The 18,124-nt window shown below is 37.3% G+C and overlaps 1 long non-coding RNA gene across 2 annotated transcripts in view; it reads right to left on the bottom strand.

Moving 5' to 3' along the window:
* The window catches only part of LOC116790285, a 121,085-nt gene that overhangs the window by 76,880 nt on the left and 26,081 nt on the right, over window positions 1–18,124 (bottom strand). The gene's annotated exons all lie outside the window — the stretch shown is intronic.

Genomic DNA, 18,124 nt, shown 5'->3' with positions numbered 1-18,124 from the left:
GATCAGAAGCTCAGGTCAGCACTGCATTGTACACCTTCAGACTAATCCACTACAGTTCAGCCAAACTATTAAAGACTTGTGTTTGACAGAGCCCTTGATAAATGGGCCACTGCCAGAAACTGCACAGTGAAAATGAGAACACCAGCTGAACACAAAAATTGCTGGTAAGATAGAAGATTGTAGAGGCTTCTGGGGGTATTTTCCAAATGAAATATTTTCATGCCCTCTATGAACCTGGCTCACCTCCCTGTCACTGAACATGACGACTGGCTGTAGTCATCAGTGACTTATGTGATTTTTATATTGATCCAAAGTCAGTGGCCTGGATCTCTTCCTTAAAGATCATTTAACTACCACAACCGAGTTTTCATCTCTACCTTCAGTTTCAGCTCATCTCAGACACACAGGAACAGCTTTTAGGAAAATGTCTTTTCGGTAAGGGGGAAATGACGAAATAACCTCTGTTATCAAGGATAGAATTACAGAACCATAGAAACATTTATACTGGAAAAGACCTTCAAGATCACTGACTCCAACCATTAACCCAGCACTGCCAAGCCTACCATTAAACCATGTCTCTAAGTGCCACATCTACAGATTTTTTAAATGCCTCCAGGGACAGTGTCTCAACCATTTCCCTAGGTAGCCTATCCCAATACTTGATAACCTTTCCCATGTATAAACTTTTCCTAATATTCGATCCAAACCTCCCCTAGTGCAACTCAAGGCCATTTCCTCTTGTCCTGTCACTTGTTACTTGGAAGAGGAGGCCAACCCCCATCTCACTACAATCTACATTCAGGTAGTTGTAGAGAGCAATAAGGTCCTCCCTGAACCTCCTTTTCTCCAGGCTAAACATTCCCAGCTCCCTCAGACACTCCTCATTAGACTTGTGCTCTAGTTCCTTCCCTACCTCCATTGACCTTCTCTGGACTCAGTCCAGCACCTCAATGTGTTTCTTACAGTGAGGGGCCCAGAACTGTGCACAGAACTCGAGGTGTGGCCTCACCTGTGCTGAACGCAAGGGGAAAATCACTGCCCTGGCCTTCTGGCCACACTGTTTCTGACTGATAGAGGCCAGGATGTCCTTGGCCTTCTTGACCACCTGGGCACACTGCTGGATCATGTTCAGCTGCCTGTCAGTGCCCAGGGTCCTTTTCCCCTGACCAATTTTCCAGCCACTCTACCCCCAGCTGCATGGAGTTGCTGTGACTCCTGTCCCACAAGAGACCCGTCACTTTACCTTGTTGAACCTCATACAATTGGTATAGTTTTAAAGTTAATAATAAATAAAGTAGCTTATCCAGTAATTTGGAACCAAGAGGTGCTTTGTCTTTTGACCTGGCATGCTTATCTAGGCACCATATTGATTATGAAACAGTTTATTTAATTATTTATTTTAAAATGAAACAATTGAGCCATGAGAAGAAGATAACACACAAGCATATCACTAAAGCAGAATGAATGGTGGGTAGATGAAGCACAGCACAAAGGAATCAAAACTGTATGGCCACTCACTTCCCAGTTATGGACATAATAACCTCCCCTTCCCTACTGCTTCCTTTCACATCTCTTATTTGTCCAGGTCCTTGATTCTAAATGTTCATTTCAAAGTTGACTGATGCTGGACTTTGATACGGTTGAAAATTTTTTGTATCCAGCAGAGAGTAAACTGCATTTAGGCAATGTATACTCAGGGATCCCTCTATGTAATTACAGTAATTACAGGTGATCTTAATTTGTTTATCTTAAAATCAATGAGCTATGTGCATAAAACGCAAAGTTGAACAATTTCCAGTGCACTGGTTTATGAACAAAGGCAAGCAAGTCAAAGTCCAATAAATGTCATAACAGCTTATTGTTTTAAATATCAAGTGACAACATTTGCATCCATCATGAATTCCATGTCTGTGTTCAAGCACTCATATGGTAGTAAGATAAAGGTTTTGCATAGGATTTTAAGAAAAACATTTTAAGCTTCCAGACTATGGGAGGTAAAGCAGCAAAGAAAATTCACAGCCTCTCAGCACAACTTGCTATGCAATTAATTTGATCTAGGAAGAGAGTATTTACAGGGTAATTTGCAATATGTAAACTGTTAAGCACAAAATGGCACTCTTTAAGTCATTAAACACAATTCACCTTCATTACAGGCACAGTTGGGATCCAGGGATTTCTTTTTTGGTGAGTATGAGCAGAAAAAAAGGTTGTTGTCAGGAAGATGAATTCTGTAGAATTTAATCAGGTCGAATACCAAGTATAAGTGATCAAAATTATGTTTGATCAACATAACTCACTAAATATTTCTTCTCAACAAGACTCTGATATTAAGCTCATTAATGCACTCAGGAATTCACCTTTAAAGTGTAACTCTAGGAGCACAAACCAGTTAATGTGATCACAGTCAAATAGCAATTAGGTTTCATCAAAACTGATATAATGGTATTTTCCTTCATGCTAGATAAACTGTTAGTTAAGGGACTATATCATCGTTTCACATGCTCTCTGGTTTTAATAAGCATACAGACTTGAAAAAACCCAATAGCGGTTGCTTTTTGGCATGTTTTAATCATCCCAAGTAGTAATTTCTAAACTGAAGTCTAGGACAATGTACAGATTTAACTATTTCACTGCTTGGTTTTAAAGATTCAAATTCAGTTTTTCTTGCTCTGATTTATACATCTCTAAGAGCAAACAACATTTGCCTAAGGATCCTGGACCTAATTAAGTACAAATTGTCTTTCCTCACGTGCAATCCATGCTGATTTCTACGAGCAGAAAGTCTAGATGCAAGTACCAAACACTACAGTCTTGTCTATAATTTTGAAAAGATAGATGGGCCAATGGGCAGGTTTATTTGTATGTGCAGTTTCCAGGAGAGCTCTCCCAAACTACATAATTGAAGCCTATGCATGTGATTTCCCATCTGTGCTCACAATCTAAAGACTAAATTCAATGTCCTTATGACACTGTTGTTTTGTACAAACAGAAATAACTCCACTGTCAGTACTTATCTAGAAGGCAGTGGGGCTGAGTCTTATTCATATGGATGTCAAGCACAAACAAGAAAAGTGTTTCTGACCACAGAAAACCCTCAAGAAACAGGTCAAGTCAGCCTCCTTTAAGGACTCAGGAGACTCACTCTAAAGTGTAAAAGGTGCAATGAGAAAATAGAATTTTCTTTTCCTGATAGATGTGAAGATGGAATCACGATTGCCTTAGCTTCTTATTTGGAGCAGATATGGTCTAGTGAACCTACAGCACACAACTCAGACTCAAAAGGCATTATTAGACAAAACATTACTTGTAAGAAGAGAACTGACAATTGCCAGTGATTTTGATTAAGTAAAGAGAAAGAAATAGCCTATCATTTCCCAGCATCCAACTGAAATACAATTCCTAGCACCTGGACTTTAAGAAATAATGGTAGGTATTCTGAATCTTTCTTTGGTTATTTTTTAATTTTAATTGAGCTATATAGTGTATCTTGAAAATGCTATTTCTTGGACTACCTGGTTATGGCAAGACAGTTTTTAAAAAGTTTCTGTATCTTAGCTTATGGAGTTATTGACATCTCTAACAGTTTCACTTGATGTAAAAAAAGTAATAGAATGACCCAAATTTTTTTAGAATTCCAGATAAATTAAAATCACAGAAACATAGGACAGAAGGGATCTCAAGAGAGCACTTAGTTAAACTCCCTGCAAGAAGGAAGAATCAAGAATATTTAAATCATCCTTACCATATTTAAACTGTTCTTAAAACTGCTGGTTAAGGAGTTTATCAGAATGTTGCTGTGTAAACCACTGCAATTTCTGAACACACAGAATTCAGAAGTTAAGCAGATTTATTTTTTACATCATTGCAGGCCGCTGATCATAATTATTCACAACTTAAAAATATGTAGATTATATATATGAAAGACCTGTATTTCTTGCAAGTCTTCTACTTTATGGGATAATTAAGCACTGTTTTTTCAAACTTTCCTTGGATGCTACATTTCATGGACCTCTTATCATTGTTGCAGCCTCCCTTACAAATTTTTCTATATGTATACATCTTCTGTAGAGTGTGGTGTTCAGAATTATTTACCAGTTAAAGCTTCAGCCATGCTTATCAGAGCAATACAGACACCTCTTATTTCTAATGTGACATTTCTGTTAGTACTCCCCAAAACACGACCTGCCTTTTTTTTTGCAACACTATCACACTCCTTGCTTACAATTTAAGACTGTAATCCTTTATAACTCCTAGCATGTATTCTGAACTTTCTAACTGCTCTGTTTCTGGCTGCACCTACTGATTTTAGTCTTGTTGACACCAAGCCATTTCTTCAATTTATCAACATGCCTTTGAATTACAGTTTTGCTTTTCAATGTGCTTGCAGCCAAACCCTTGTATTTTAGTGTCACCCACGAGTGATGTAACCGTAATATTTCATTGTACAAGATACTAGTGCAAATAATAAAAGAGCTGAGTGTAGAACTGGTCCCTATAGATATTGACTTGAAATTCCCCAGTGCTTGAATCTTTTAGCAAGATGTGCATTCCCATTACAGTCATCATATGAGGACTACCCTTTCCAAATCCCTTTAGGAAAGTAATGCTAGATAATACCAGATTCTTTATGAAAGATATATCCCATCTACAATTCTGTGCTGAATCACTTATTATTATCTTCCATGAAGAAAATAGTTCCTTTTAAATAGATAACTTTAGAATGTTTGTGGAGATTGAACAGTCTATAATTACTCATATCCTCATTTTCCTTTTTTTTTTTTTTAATTTTTGAAAGGAAGATTTCATGTTCACTCTTTACCAGTCTTCACAAGTTCGCAAAATTACTCAGAGATTATTTTGAGAGGTTTCCTTGAGTACTCTAAAATGAACATCCTCTGCTGACTTAAACCTTGCCTAAATATTCTTTAAAGTGCTTGCTCTCTTTTCTGTTTCTCGTGTTAAAATGATTTTGTTTAAAATCTGGTCAGAGAAGATGAAAAAGGTGACATTCATGGGTTATAGATCATTCATGTTAAAGATCTTTCTTTTTTATTCTTTCTTTCTCTTTATTACCTAATACTTTTTATGCCGCTTTCCTTTTACCTTTTAGATCTTTCAAAATGTACATCCATGATAAGAAGTTAATTAAAAACAAAACCAGTTCTTCATAAATAGTGTCTGCTATCTTCTGAGTGCATTGTAAACTTCTCTTAATGCTAATCTCACTTTGCCCTTGTCTGATTTAGAACAATATAGAATGATGCAGTTTCCATCAAGGCATTTTATAAGACCTCAGTTTCTGGTGACATGGTTTCACTAACTAAACTGAGGAAGCTGGCTGATGTTCCCACTGTTCCACAGCTCAGTGACTCCCTGCTCTCAGCATCCTGCACTTGCAGTACTATAAGCACTGGCAGTTTTACACAAACACTGGCACAAAGCATTTGGCCTGAAGCCATATCCTGTGCAAGCTAGTGAGTGTGAGAACTTCTTTTTGTTTTCAATTTTAACACACATCTTGTCCTCTCTGGTCCTGTAGAGAATCACAGCGTAAATAAATACAAAATGGCAAATTGTTCAATACCTATACAATTTTATATATTTACACTAATGACTTGTGTGACATGATGTAGGAACTCATGGAAGAAAATTACTCTTCAATCCCTACTGTAGCAATAGAACACCACTTGTCTGGGGGTGAGAGATGGTTAAAAGAAAGGCAAACTAGAAGTTAGGATGACAGACAATGTAGAAAAAAAATTGTAGATTGTTCCTGCTTTAGCACTGCAGCAAGACTGCAATCGAAATTTTAAAACATTACTAGTTTTAAGTCCAGTTAATTATTTACTAGTAATAAAAATAGTTTCAGCTGATACGTCTGCCCTAGAATCCCTTGATATGTTTTTGTACTGCAATCATATTTTTCTTCTTTATTTAAAACTAATTTTGTCCTCGATGCTCCCCTTCTCCCCACCTTGAACCACGGGGAGTATACTCACTCACTTAACATGGAGAAAAAAAAAAGGGAAAATTTGTCATGAAGCAATTGTAAGGAATCTCTTTCTCAACAGCAAACTAGAAAATTCATTAAAGCCTGGAAGAGCAGAATTTCTGGTTCCAGTCCCACTTGCAAAAATTCCTGTGGAAATTTCTGGACTTTTAGATAAATGGAAATGATTTCAATTCCTTGCCCTTTTTCTCCTGGAAATATACCCTTGATGACTGAAAGTTTGGTCTGAATGTTAAAGTATTTCTAACTGTTACGATGTCCCTTTATTAAAAGACAATCAAATTCCCAGAATTTCTTTGCCAGATGAGTAGAGTACAAGTGCACATAGGTAAGGAGTGAATTGTTTCATACAAAAAGATTTCTAGATAGTAGAGGGGAAGCGAGAGGAAAAGCAGGGATGATAAGATAGACTGACTCTGCATTATGCAGAATGAAAAGAAAGAAAAATGCCCCATCCTTCTTCTCAAAACCAACCCAAACTAAACACAAAATCAGAGACAAGAAACACTGCCAGAAGTGTTTACTAGCAGTTTTTCAGTACTTTTTCCAAAAATTATCTGTTCACTTTTTACATATCTGATTCAACAGTCTATCCCTATACAGTAAACAACATATGTTTAAATTTAGGCCCATATGTAAAGCCTAGCAATAGCAATAAGCTTATAGTTCATGCAGAATTGCAGTCATACTACATAGACAATAAATTATGGATGCTTTTTCAAAGTAACCAGAAACTGTTAGCATTTGGCATTTGTTGTTAGCATTTTCCACAGCCATAAATACAGAAAGTTTAAAACTCTAATTCCTCATCTGCTCATATCGTGATTCCAGTCATGTAATATCTTGTTTTCCTAGCCCAAATCAAGTCTGTGTAAGTGTAAATTGTGTCTGGTCACATATTCCCTGAAGTTATGAATAGCATGTCACTGATTCCAGTCCTGAACTCCTGTGTGATTTGACATAAAATGGCAAGTTCCACAGACTAGAAGTGGCTATATTTCAGAGACAAAAACATTATACAAATATAATTCTGCAAGGAAAGTTGGAATCTTGGGAGTACAGAAAGAGGTATCAAGGTTAGGAATTATTTCAAGGGCCAAATTCACTGCGTCACAAATATTGTTGACACTGCAGACTTCATAAATTATTATAACTTCAAAAACCTCTAAATATTTCATGAACTAAATTGTATAATCTGGCCAACATTTACTGTAAACCAAATAAGTAACTAAGCTGCCCATTAATTCAGAGAGCAGAGTGTGATAATAAAACTGCTCTTAAAAATGGGAGTTGTTGTGAATGGCTGTTTTTAACATTTTAATAAGCATCATTAACTTCATATGAAAGGTTTATAAACATTTACTTTGCAAACCTTCTCTATTAGCAATAGGAAGGATTTCATTGCTTGTTCTTACAGAGGTTCCCTTCTTAAATTGTGAACTGAAAGTAGGCAGTGTGTAGCCCAAACTTCACTGCAAACCTTCAGACTGTAATAAATACAAACCTTGTCCCTTTCCGAGATCTACTTCCAACGTATGCCATAAGATGGTCACTTATATTCCACAGAGCTCACTTTGGATATTTTCCTTCTTTGTCTGTTGCTCATCAGGCAAAACCTTCCTTCTGCCTCTATTTAATGGAATAAACCTATTAGCAGTCAATCGTTAACTCCTAGGGGCTCAATTCAGTAAAGAAAAAATTACCTCCACATTTGTCTGCTGTGAGATTTCCTGATGGCTCTGCAGCTGAAGAGTCTGATCAAAACAGCTTGTGTGGAAATAATAAAAGGGATACATTGCAGTTACACGGCACTTTCTTACTTTAGGATCTTCAAGTGTTAATTAATGAAACTTCACCCCACCCATGTGAAACAGGTAAAAACTATGAACACTGCACGAAAGGATAACTGAGGTGTGCTGAGTTGAAAGGTGCTTCCAAGAGAAAACTGTAAATTGTTGCCAGACCGGGGATTAAAGTTGCTCAGGAAGTCATTTGGTCTGTCTACGCAGTTTATCACACAGCACTGCGATTCTGCAGTTAAAAGTTTTAACCGTGCACAATTCTCCTTTATTTTTCCTGTGTGAGGAACCCCAGTTCTTCACTATGCTTTCCTATGCTCCTTTCTTGCCCACGTCCACCTCAGGGTGGGGTGCATTGCCCCCGATGAGCAGAGGAATGGCACTAAGTACGCTCGATACAGAAGTCTATATATCATATACCCAGCATTTCCTGACAAGTGTTATGGAAACGGGAAATTTCGAGGAACACTGAGTGCTTTGTGTGCTGGACTGGACTGGAAATAACACAGCTGAGTTTACTGTCACAGAATTTCTAATGAAGTCGTTGCTCTCATTTGTTCTTACAGCATGATCTGTTGCTGCTGGGGAGGCATTTTATCTGTTAATCAGAATTAGGCCAGGAATGCATTTTTGCCGGTAGTGAGGACATGATCCTTTAAGAGATTTAAGAAATACTGGCAAAAGTCTTACTGCAGACAAACAAGTATCAAATTAAAGGTACTTTTTGTTGGCATTGCTTATTTTGCTCACAAACCCCTGTATCAATTATACTGTCAAACCTACTTTTTTTTAGCCTGGTTTCTAAGGAGAGGAATAATGTAATCATGCTACCAGCCTGTCTGTCAGTCCTGACCCTAATGATCTTGAACCTGCCAGCCAATTTCAACCATATCTGACAGTGCCTTCGGGATACAGGTCTCAAAAATCTTCCTCTCCTAGGAGTTTAATGAAAATCAGGAGTTGGTAGATGAGAGAAAATGACCGTATTAATCCTTTCTCTGAGGAAAAGACATGGAGAAAAGAGGCTTTCTTTATTCAGTTGGCAGCAGCTAGTTGGGCAGTTGCATGTGTGTGTGGACTGCCTGATCAGCACAGCTTGCCAGTCAGCACAAATACATGTTTGCAGAGCAGAAAGCCAAAATGTGTATAGAGGGAGGGCAGGGAGAGGGTGGAAGGGGGCACAGAACTGTGAGGAGCATAGGAAAAGTGTGTGACATTGCAATACTGGGTGATTTGAGGAACAGGAGATGGGGGTGAGGTATGGACAGGGATTCAGGAAATGGTAGGGGGGCAGATTGTAAGCATCTTTGGGAGAGGAGGAGGAAATGGGGCACTGGGTTTGTGGAGGAGAGCTGCAGATACTGTAGGCAGTGCTGTCATGGGCTGGCTTACTGAGTGGAGGAGATGTAGGTTAATTAAACCTGCTGCTTCTGGAATCATTTATTATATTACCTGCAGCTTCTCCACTATAAAGGTTGGCTGCTATATGCCTGGATAGCATAGAGTGTAGGACAGGCTTTACACAGGAGTGGCTTTGAAATACAAGAGGGGCATTAAAAGGACCATGCTTTTTGCTTTTTTCATGGTGGGCAAATAGGTAATGAGTCAGTTCAGTTAAGGAGAATGATTTAGTGATTGATCTAAGTGTCAGGTTTGAAATCACTGCTGCAGACTCCTTGAAGTTACAAGGTCACCTCAGTCCTTCATTGTTCCAAGGAAGAAAAATTAAGTGCCATGCAGTTACCACATCTGGTCCTGGCCTTTAAAAATGAAGGCCTATTTGTTCTACATGGATTAGAAAAAATCTGAGGAACCTGCTCACGTTTTCACATCCCCTAGCACTATGTAGCAACCTGTACAACATAGATTTGTGTGTTTGGCTGCGTCCAGCTGATAAAATATATTACAAATAGATAAAATATATATAGACATATATTACAGATAGATCTGTAATATAGGTTACAATATGAATGAGCATACGATTTATACTGAAAAATGAGAGAACACTGTTAATGCCAGTGCTAAACATTAGTTTTCTGCACTGTGTGAACAGATTTTTAGATTGCTGATAATTCACCCCTGCCCCGACACACACATGAAATCCTCTCTTCATTTACTTTACTAGTACTCAGAGTAACAGTGTAATGTTCAAGTCAAATATCAATATAAATTAATTTATGTCAATCTCTGCGCCACAATGGCCACCACAAAGATTCAGCTGAAGCTAATGTGATCACATGGAGTTTTATCTGAATTTCATCCAAATCCACATATTTGGGTTTTCGTGAACTGCCATGTTCAGAGAGAATAACTTTACTGAAAACACCCAAACAGCATTGTTCATCAGCTCTGCTCTGACTCTGTGTGTCAGCGTGAGCTGCACACTGGCCAAATACGGAGTCTAAACAAATCTCTTATTACCGAAGGTTACCTTGCCACTGTCTATTCTTGCTTCTTGCTGGTACAGTACCCAGGGAACAATGGGGCACACGTCCATGACTGGGACTACAATCTACTGCAGAAACTGTACCTGTACCACAGTACTAACAATAAACATTGGACTCTGGAACTGTCAGTGCCTACCATGCTAGCACTACATTCACTCTTGTCAGATTCTTGTTTTTAGAGAAAGAAGTCAGATTGAACCATTTCACACTGAACACTAATGAAAAAGAAATAAACCAAAGTGGAAAAATTAATTTCATGCCACTTTTAAAATAAACTTAACAGAAGAGAGAGTAAACCAAGTAATAGCTACTAGTGTCTCCTGTAAGCTACTTTGACAAGAAATCAAAGCAAATCAGGGAAGCATGTTTCTCCAATATTGGGAATGTAGCTATAATAACTGTTACATTAGCCAATGCAAATTGAGAAAGCCTCCAAATCTGTGACTTGTCTCCACACGTCAAAAGGAGCATCTGGTCCTGTGATTTGCTGAGGATGAGATACTCAGCTTAATGTAGGGGAGGGCTGTAAGTGAATTGTGAACAAAGGACACAGCTATCTGAGTGCTGAAGGGGTCTGTTTTAAGTTCAGTTTAATCTTTGCTCTTGCGCCTTCTTTGTTTGAATGTATACCTGCAGATGGGGGATGCAGAAAAAGGTCTAAAAGAAAGGAACATCAGGTACTGCTGAAACTCATTTAAATTGCAATCTGCAATGGGTATGAACTTAGGTTGCTGACATGGTTATAGCATCCAAGGGGTCCATTGAGAAGGGCCTTAGCAAAAACGTGTGTGCTTCCAATCACAGATAAGGCTTGACTTTTTTTCTTACGTGGTCTATATTCTGTATGAAGGCATTGCTCCTGAAAGAGATAAACTAGTAACAGGGAGTTACTAGTTTAGGAGCAAGGCACAGAGCAGACGAGGAATGTGCAAATTCCACATGCACAGCCCTACAGGAAAACCTGCACTGCTCCTGCTCTCTTCTAATCCAAAGGCTTACTGAGCGGGCTTGAGCTTCCCAGCTGTCCCTCTAAGGGGATGGGTAAGAAATACCCTATGAGAACTTTCACATGGAGTTTTGCTCTTGAATAGCTAAAGTACTTCAAGGTACTGCCAGTTTATCCACAGTTTACATTTTGTCTCTGGATTTCCAAAACTCATCTTGAACTATCTCTACATACCCTTCCCAGTTTTCTATTACTTCAAAACCACGTGTTAATATTGACCTGTAATTTCTTTGCCTTTATAGGACTCCCATGGATAATGGTTATTGTTTGCTCTCATCCTGTTTTTTACACTTATCTGCAAAACACCTTCTCACCTTCCTATTCCAGACCATTGAGCTAGTTCTCATGTAAAACTTTCCTCTTTGCTTTAGCCAAGGACTGACCATATTTATCTTTCCTTTCCCTTTCCTTTAGCTTGCAAAAATCCTGCTTGCTTGCATTTTTTGCCTTTTGAAAACTTAGTTTCCTTTCCTTGTCCTTGACTCAAGTATTCTTTTAAGATGTTTCTCTACTTGTGCAAAGTTGAGCTAGGACATGGCCAGGTCTGCAGAATTGGTTTTATTCACTCATTTATTTTATGATGAAATAAGAAATTTCTGTCCCTTACGAAGTGGGTGGGATAAAATGCAAAAAGCAAGAGAAATGAAGAAACACCCTGTATGGAATACAAAGGAGGAATACACCTTGCAGGGAATAGGAATCTGGAGAATCTCTGCCAAGAAGTCAGAACATGTGCAAAGGGCTAAAAAGATTGATGCAGTTGATTTTGTCAATAAAGGACACCTTAGTTTTTACAACCATGGACTCTAAAAATGAAGTAATGCACATATTTTCAATATCCTCTTAACACACAGCTATCTTAAACCACAGAGCTCCCTATCCCCACATTTTCCAACATATCCAGTCTCTTCTACTTTCATGTGGTTTTGACCCAAAACTAAACTCCAAATAAAATAAAGGTACATATTCTGTCCTCATCTGGTTATCTCCCTTTTCACAGGCTCTTAGAGGTCAAACACCAAGACTTCAAAATTTAGCTGTAGCAGCTTGTGATAAGTACTTATTCCCTGCAGCAGATGCAAGGGCTCATACTGAAATGCTTTTAAAGTGAGAGACTTGGAAGAGGCTAGAAACCCTTCAGTGATCTGTATGTATTTTTTCATTCAACTTTGCTCCCAGTATTCACAATCTTAAACATGCAACTCTTTTTATTAAAAGTGCTTCTCTATTTATCCCTGTTGTAATTCATACTGATTTCAAGCAAGAGACTATCCAAAAGAGGGGAGAGAAAAGAATACACATAAAATCTTTAGCTGGTGTAAATAGTTATTGGTGTATCAAAGCTTTACTGAAGCTGACAAAGCCAGGTTAGATCTAGACCAAAGCCATGCTGGGTGTTCTCAGCCTGAATGGCACTGAAATCCAGGCGTTTCTGAATGTGCCTTGATATGGACAGGAAAATATTTTATGTGCACTGAAGACACCATGACTTGAGCAAAAAGCACACATAATACTTTTGAAGTTTAGATGTGAAAACACTTTGTGATCTCATTCAGTTAGATTGATTTCACTGCTGACTCCCTAATATTCAGTCTAATACTATAAAAATTATCCATCCAGTCTTATCAAAAAAGCTGATGTCCTCCAGAAATACCTAAAAGAAATGCAATTAAAGAGGTCTCCCCTCCTTCTAAAGTAAAATAGAGTCTATTTTTTTAAAATTATTTTTCAGGTGGTTTTACTGATTTTTTTTACAGCATCCTGTGTGAATAGCCAATTTTATAACAACAGAGGGTCATTAGCCTGTGTCTGTTTAAGGATAAAATATAGTACAATCTAATCTTCAGTAAGTTCGTAAACAATTATGTGCAGAGAAATAAGACTATTGATGGTAGAAAAATTCAATGGAGTGATGCTTCTTGGTGCATTTTAGATATGTATTACTTTGTCTATACACTGATTCCCTTGAAACAGGGTATGAACAAGGCATCTATAAGGCACTATGAATAGCTGGTATTACATGAGCATTTTGTTAAGATGACGTAATTTACAAAAAGGCTGTTTTTTTGGGATAGTCACTTCTTTTTGATACTGCCTGAACAAGGAGCCTCTCACCCAAAGAAGTGACCCTTGAAAAAGCAGTGTCACCTCTCTGACAAAATGCGCAGTAAACCAGGTTCTTCCACGATACCATAGGATAGTGCACTATAGGTGCTCTGCAAAGTGCTCTTCTGACTGGGGGCAACTGGTCAAAGAATGGGAGTCCAGATATCCAAAAGCCTGAAATAAAGCATTAGTCCTCACCTCAGCTACTTCAGCCCTGTGCTCATCGCCACAATTAAGCACAGAAGTGAGGTGAAGGTAAAATGAAGGTGAAATGTCTCTCTCTTGAAGCCAATGTCAGTTTTGCCAATTCCTTGAGTAAGGACAATGTTTCATCTCAAAGTATACTTAAAGTGTAGTAGATACTGCAATATTTTGCTGATCCCTTGTCTTTTTAGGCTTTTTAGGTACTTTTATTTTTTTTCTTCCCGATAGGAAATCTATTTCTGCAGCCTCAGAGTCATGATACTGCTTTTCTCATTTTCTGGAGAGTTCACATTTATCTGGAAAGTAGCTAGGAGTAAGACTAATGAAAAACATCTGAGAAATGCTTTTTCTTATCACAGTGGAGCCAAAAAACTGTTAAACAAAACAAACTAGCTCCTTTTTTGGGTATGTGTCCTCTCATATAGCAACTGTTTTGCATTTTATGTGTTGAATGGAGCCAATCAAAAAATCCAAACAGATAATTTTCCACTTTTCTATATATCTATTATCTGCCATTTGTGAAACATTCAGTTAACTGTTGGCTTACTTGAGATGATCTTTGGAAATCTACCAAAATTCATTCTAAGCAAATAATTGTTCAAAAAGTGGTCCTAAAAATGGCTTAAGAGCTACTTCATCTTTCCTTAAGCAGTAACACCATGTTTAAAATGTTTGAGTGATCAAATCAGGAGCTATTAACACAAACCTGTTTGATTTATAAGACCAAAAAAAAAAAAAGAAAAAATTATAAATAACTCACATCTAGAAATAAGTTTTATGACCTGCTTAATAAATATAGAGAGAGTTAGTTTAATATAAAAATTTATTTGTAATACATGGTTCAAACAAAATGCAAAGAATGCCTACAGCAAATATTTTTCTTCCTTAAACTATTTGAAAATTTGACAGAGAGCTAGTAACAACTCTTTAAATATGCAAGTAAAGAGCAAATAGATTTTATACAAATACTCACTGTCGCTATCACATTGCCAGAGCAAGAGGATCAATTAAATGTCTAAAATTATGATGGTTAAACAACATAGGAAAAACATTATTTCAAATTCTTCCACTTTACTATTTCCAGGCCACATGTTCCTGTTACCTCAGATCAATTCCTTTATCCTTTAATTTGAACAAAGAACATCAGGTATTCCCATACTATTAAGCTGCTTAAATTATTCTTTTAAAACTGAAGTTCCATTAGAGCACATGTTAAAATAAATAACCTCCTTAACCAAGAGTGACCCCACGTGATCTTGCATGCTTGGGTAGATTCCAGAGGATGGCCAGATCTGCACAGCTTTGCCATACAATTTGAAATGCCTTAGATGGGGCTGGGACATCCCAATGCAGCAGTAGAACCCTCTTTCTCTGCACACCGTGTCCTTTCCAGCCTACAAAATTTGTCTGAGGTTTGCCAGTTGTCTTTACAATATAGCTAAGAAGAAAGACTACTCTTTGAAAAAGCCTTAGCTTTAAAAATGTCCAATGTTTTGAAATAATTTATAGTTTTCTTACACTTATTACTAAATCTTCATACTTATAGAACCCAACCTTTTCACACCACCCCAGGTTCAAACTGCTCTATCCCACACTGTACCTATATATGAGCCTAAAAAACTCCCTCCTGAGCATAGTCTGAGGCCATTGCTGTCCATACAGTTGAATGAAGTCAATCACAGGTTGTGTGATTCCCTTTTTTTTCAGCACCTGTATTTAATTTATGTGAAAAACAACAAAGATTTTAATTTTATATCTTCTAGTCTCTGCTGCCATAGATTTGTCAGTAGAATGGAATGAAAAATACTATCGAGCTCTGGCAGCTGAACTGCAGTGGTGATGAAAGGTTGCCCTGCTTTTACTCTTTATTACACCACTTACCACCTTTTCAATGATGATTTGTTTGCATTATTGTTTTTAATATCTTTGGTGCAAAACACAAGAATACTGTTCTCAGGTCATAGTTAGAACAGAGAAAAAAAGCATTCCTTTTTCTCCCATCAAGGAGTTTCCATATTAAAAATAGCTGAGCAGGAAAATCCTTCCAATTTAATTTCTATGGAATCTCCTGTCTGGCTATACAGCACTTAAACTATAAATGATAGCTAAGGTTATGGATAAATTAAACAAGCTGAAAGCAGGAGACAGAAGGGGGAAAAAAGGCAACTCTTCACTGTGTTTTTATCAAGATGTTATATACATAAATATTGTGACTATCCCTTAAAACTTAATCAACTTTCAATTAAAAAAAGCTCATATATCCTGAAATGCTCAGTCTATGGTGTTTTTCATACAACAGTAGCAAGAGAAAGAGTTGGGAATCATTCATAGTTGTTGCAAGTAGTCCACGTCCATAGGGATCTGTAATAGTCTCACTGCCTGGAGCTTGAGCCAAAGTTGTTCTTTATTTCAGTCTGTATCTCCTTCAAATCAGTCTCTCCTACTAAGCAATTGAGGAATGTAACAAAGACATAGGTTTTGGATTAAAATTGCTTCCAAGCCTGAAAAGGTCTTTATTTCTTATTATATCTATGGAATTTTGGGGCATGGACAGGAACATTGTGCTCAGTATGAGGAGGAAAGCTGGAAAAAGTACACCACGTGGAAGTATTAACAAAGCTCTCTGACTATGGGTCTGTTGCCTGGGTATTTACTGATGCTGTGACAAAGATATAGACATATGGGTTTAAGGTCCACTAGGCTAACACAGATAAAGCACTCAATCTTGTCAGGATGAACTCACTGAAATTTTACTCAGTAGTTCAATCCCAGTGAATACAATGGACCTGCTCAGAGGAGTAAAGCTACCACAACACTGCTGTTTGGATCAAACCCATGCATGCAACAGGATTCCCATGTAAAATAGCTGATAGGATGGGGGGACACGTGCTGAGCAACAACTGATAGTGTTTAATGAAGACCATGTGTATTAGTGGGCCTGAGTACAGGAAATGAGAGATTTCCCCCTGGTCTTCTAATGATGTCTAAGAGCAAGTTCTGTGCAAAGAAATATTTCTTTAGGAAATAGCTGACTGACTGGAATCCTTAAGAAAAAGGAGAGAGATTTCCATTATTTTTTTTTCTTGGATTAGAGTTAGTCTTGGTTTCTGCCGCCTTTACAGATTTCTTAAAATTGTTTTGCAGACGTTCCCACGGTTCTAATGTCAGGTCAATATCTAATAACTTTTTCCTGAATGGCTGATATTCTAACACAATATATTTCGGTTCAAAGAGAATAAACCAATTATGTAATCCTCCTAGCCAACACTCAGGACACAGAGAAAAGCCTTCCTGCTTCTGATTAGTAGCAGATACATGTCTTATAATGGATTGAGACAAAAGTTTCCAAGTGCTAACAAGTTTTTGTGATACACTACTGGTGTATATGTTTAAGCTACAGAGTCTAATCCATGCAATTATGTTATAATGTAAATTCTTGAGCAGTCCAGGTTTAGTAGTACAGAAAATTACATTTGTTGCTATTCATAGTTAATTATTGAACAGAAGCTGGAATGTTTTATTCTTGTACAACTGCCTATTGTCATAAGTAAAACTTCAAGTGTAGTCATAATTTTTTTACTGTTATTATTTTATTGCTCTATCGACATAACTTGATTTTCTTGAGATGTGTCATTGCACTACCAGGAATTAGATATAATTATATAAGGAAAACCCCACAAGTTATTCCCAATAGCTTGTTTATTAGACAACACATCAAATTTCACTAGCAAATAAGACAACTTATTTTGGTTAAGCAAGGCTGTGCACAATATTTATAACCCCACTACACATGCAATTTTAGCATACCTGCTAATAAAGAGATCTTGAGGGAATCCAAAAGCCTGTGTAGCACATTCTCACATATAAAGTGCCATCTATCTTGGAATGCTATTATCTGCATTAAGATAAAGTCTGATATTTGTTGTCTGCTTTTCATACCAGATTAACCAAGCTTTGTCTCAGAATATTTCTAAGAGGTCCAAGCATTTCATATATGATCCTAGCCTAAATGAGGAGTAATGTGGCTTTGCTTTTCAGACTGTTTGTATGGCTCTTTATACTTTAAATGTTTAATATATTGCTAATTGTAATATATTATGTTATTGCATGAGAATTGCTGTGAAAAATACTATCTTATCATTTGACTCTTCATAGAATTTATGTTGTAAACCCAACTACTCCTTAAAGAAGATGATTTATGTTATCTTCAGAAGTTAGAATAGATATAAAATGTATTTAACAAAAATGATGGAATGCAGTTTATTTTAAAATCTGTTAAAAAGCTAACAACTGTCAAAAAGGAAGCTACATCAAACATGGTATACTCAATTTTCTGTTTCCAGCCTTTAGAAAAGCACTTTTGATGCTACTCCATTCAAGTATTTGGCCCTGCCAGCTTCAGTCTACATTGCTATGCAAAGTTCCTAATAGCACTTGGCTTATGCGATCTCGATGTTAGCCCAAATAAATGGCTGCTCGAACACATTACAGTTATTAATCTGATTTTCTTCCCTGCATTAAAAAGAGCTTCCGGCCCTTTCTTAATACCTTA

Source organism: Chiroxiphia lanceolata, chromosome 8, assembly GCF_009829145.1.
Source record: "Chiroxiphia lanceolata isolate bChiLan1 chromosome 8, bChiLan1.pri, whole genome shotgun sequence".
In the NCBI taxonomy this organism is placed as follows: domain Eukaryota; kingdom Metazoa; phylum Chordata; class Aves; order Passeriformes; family Pipridae; genus Chiroxiphia; species Chiroxiphia lanceolata.
Note: the sequence above shows the minus strand (reverse complement) of the source record. Positions and strands in the feature narration are given on the sequence as shown.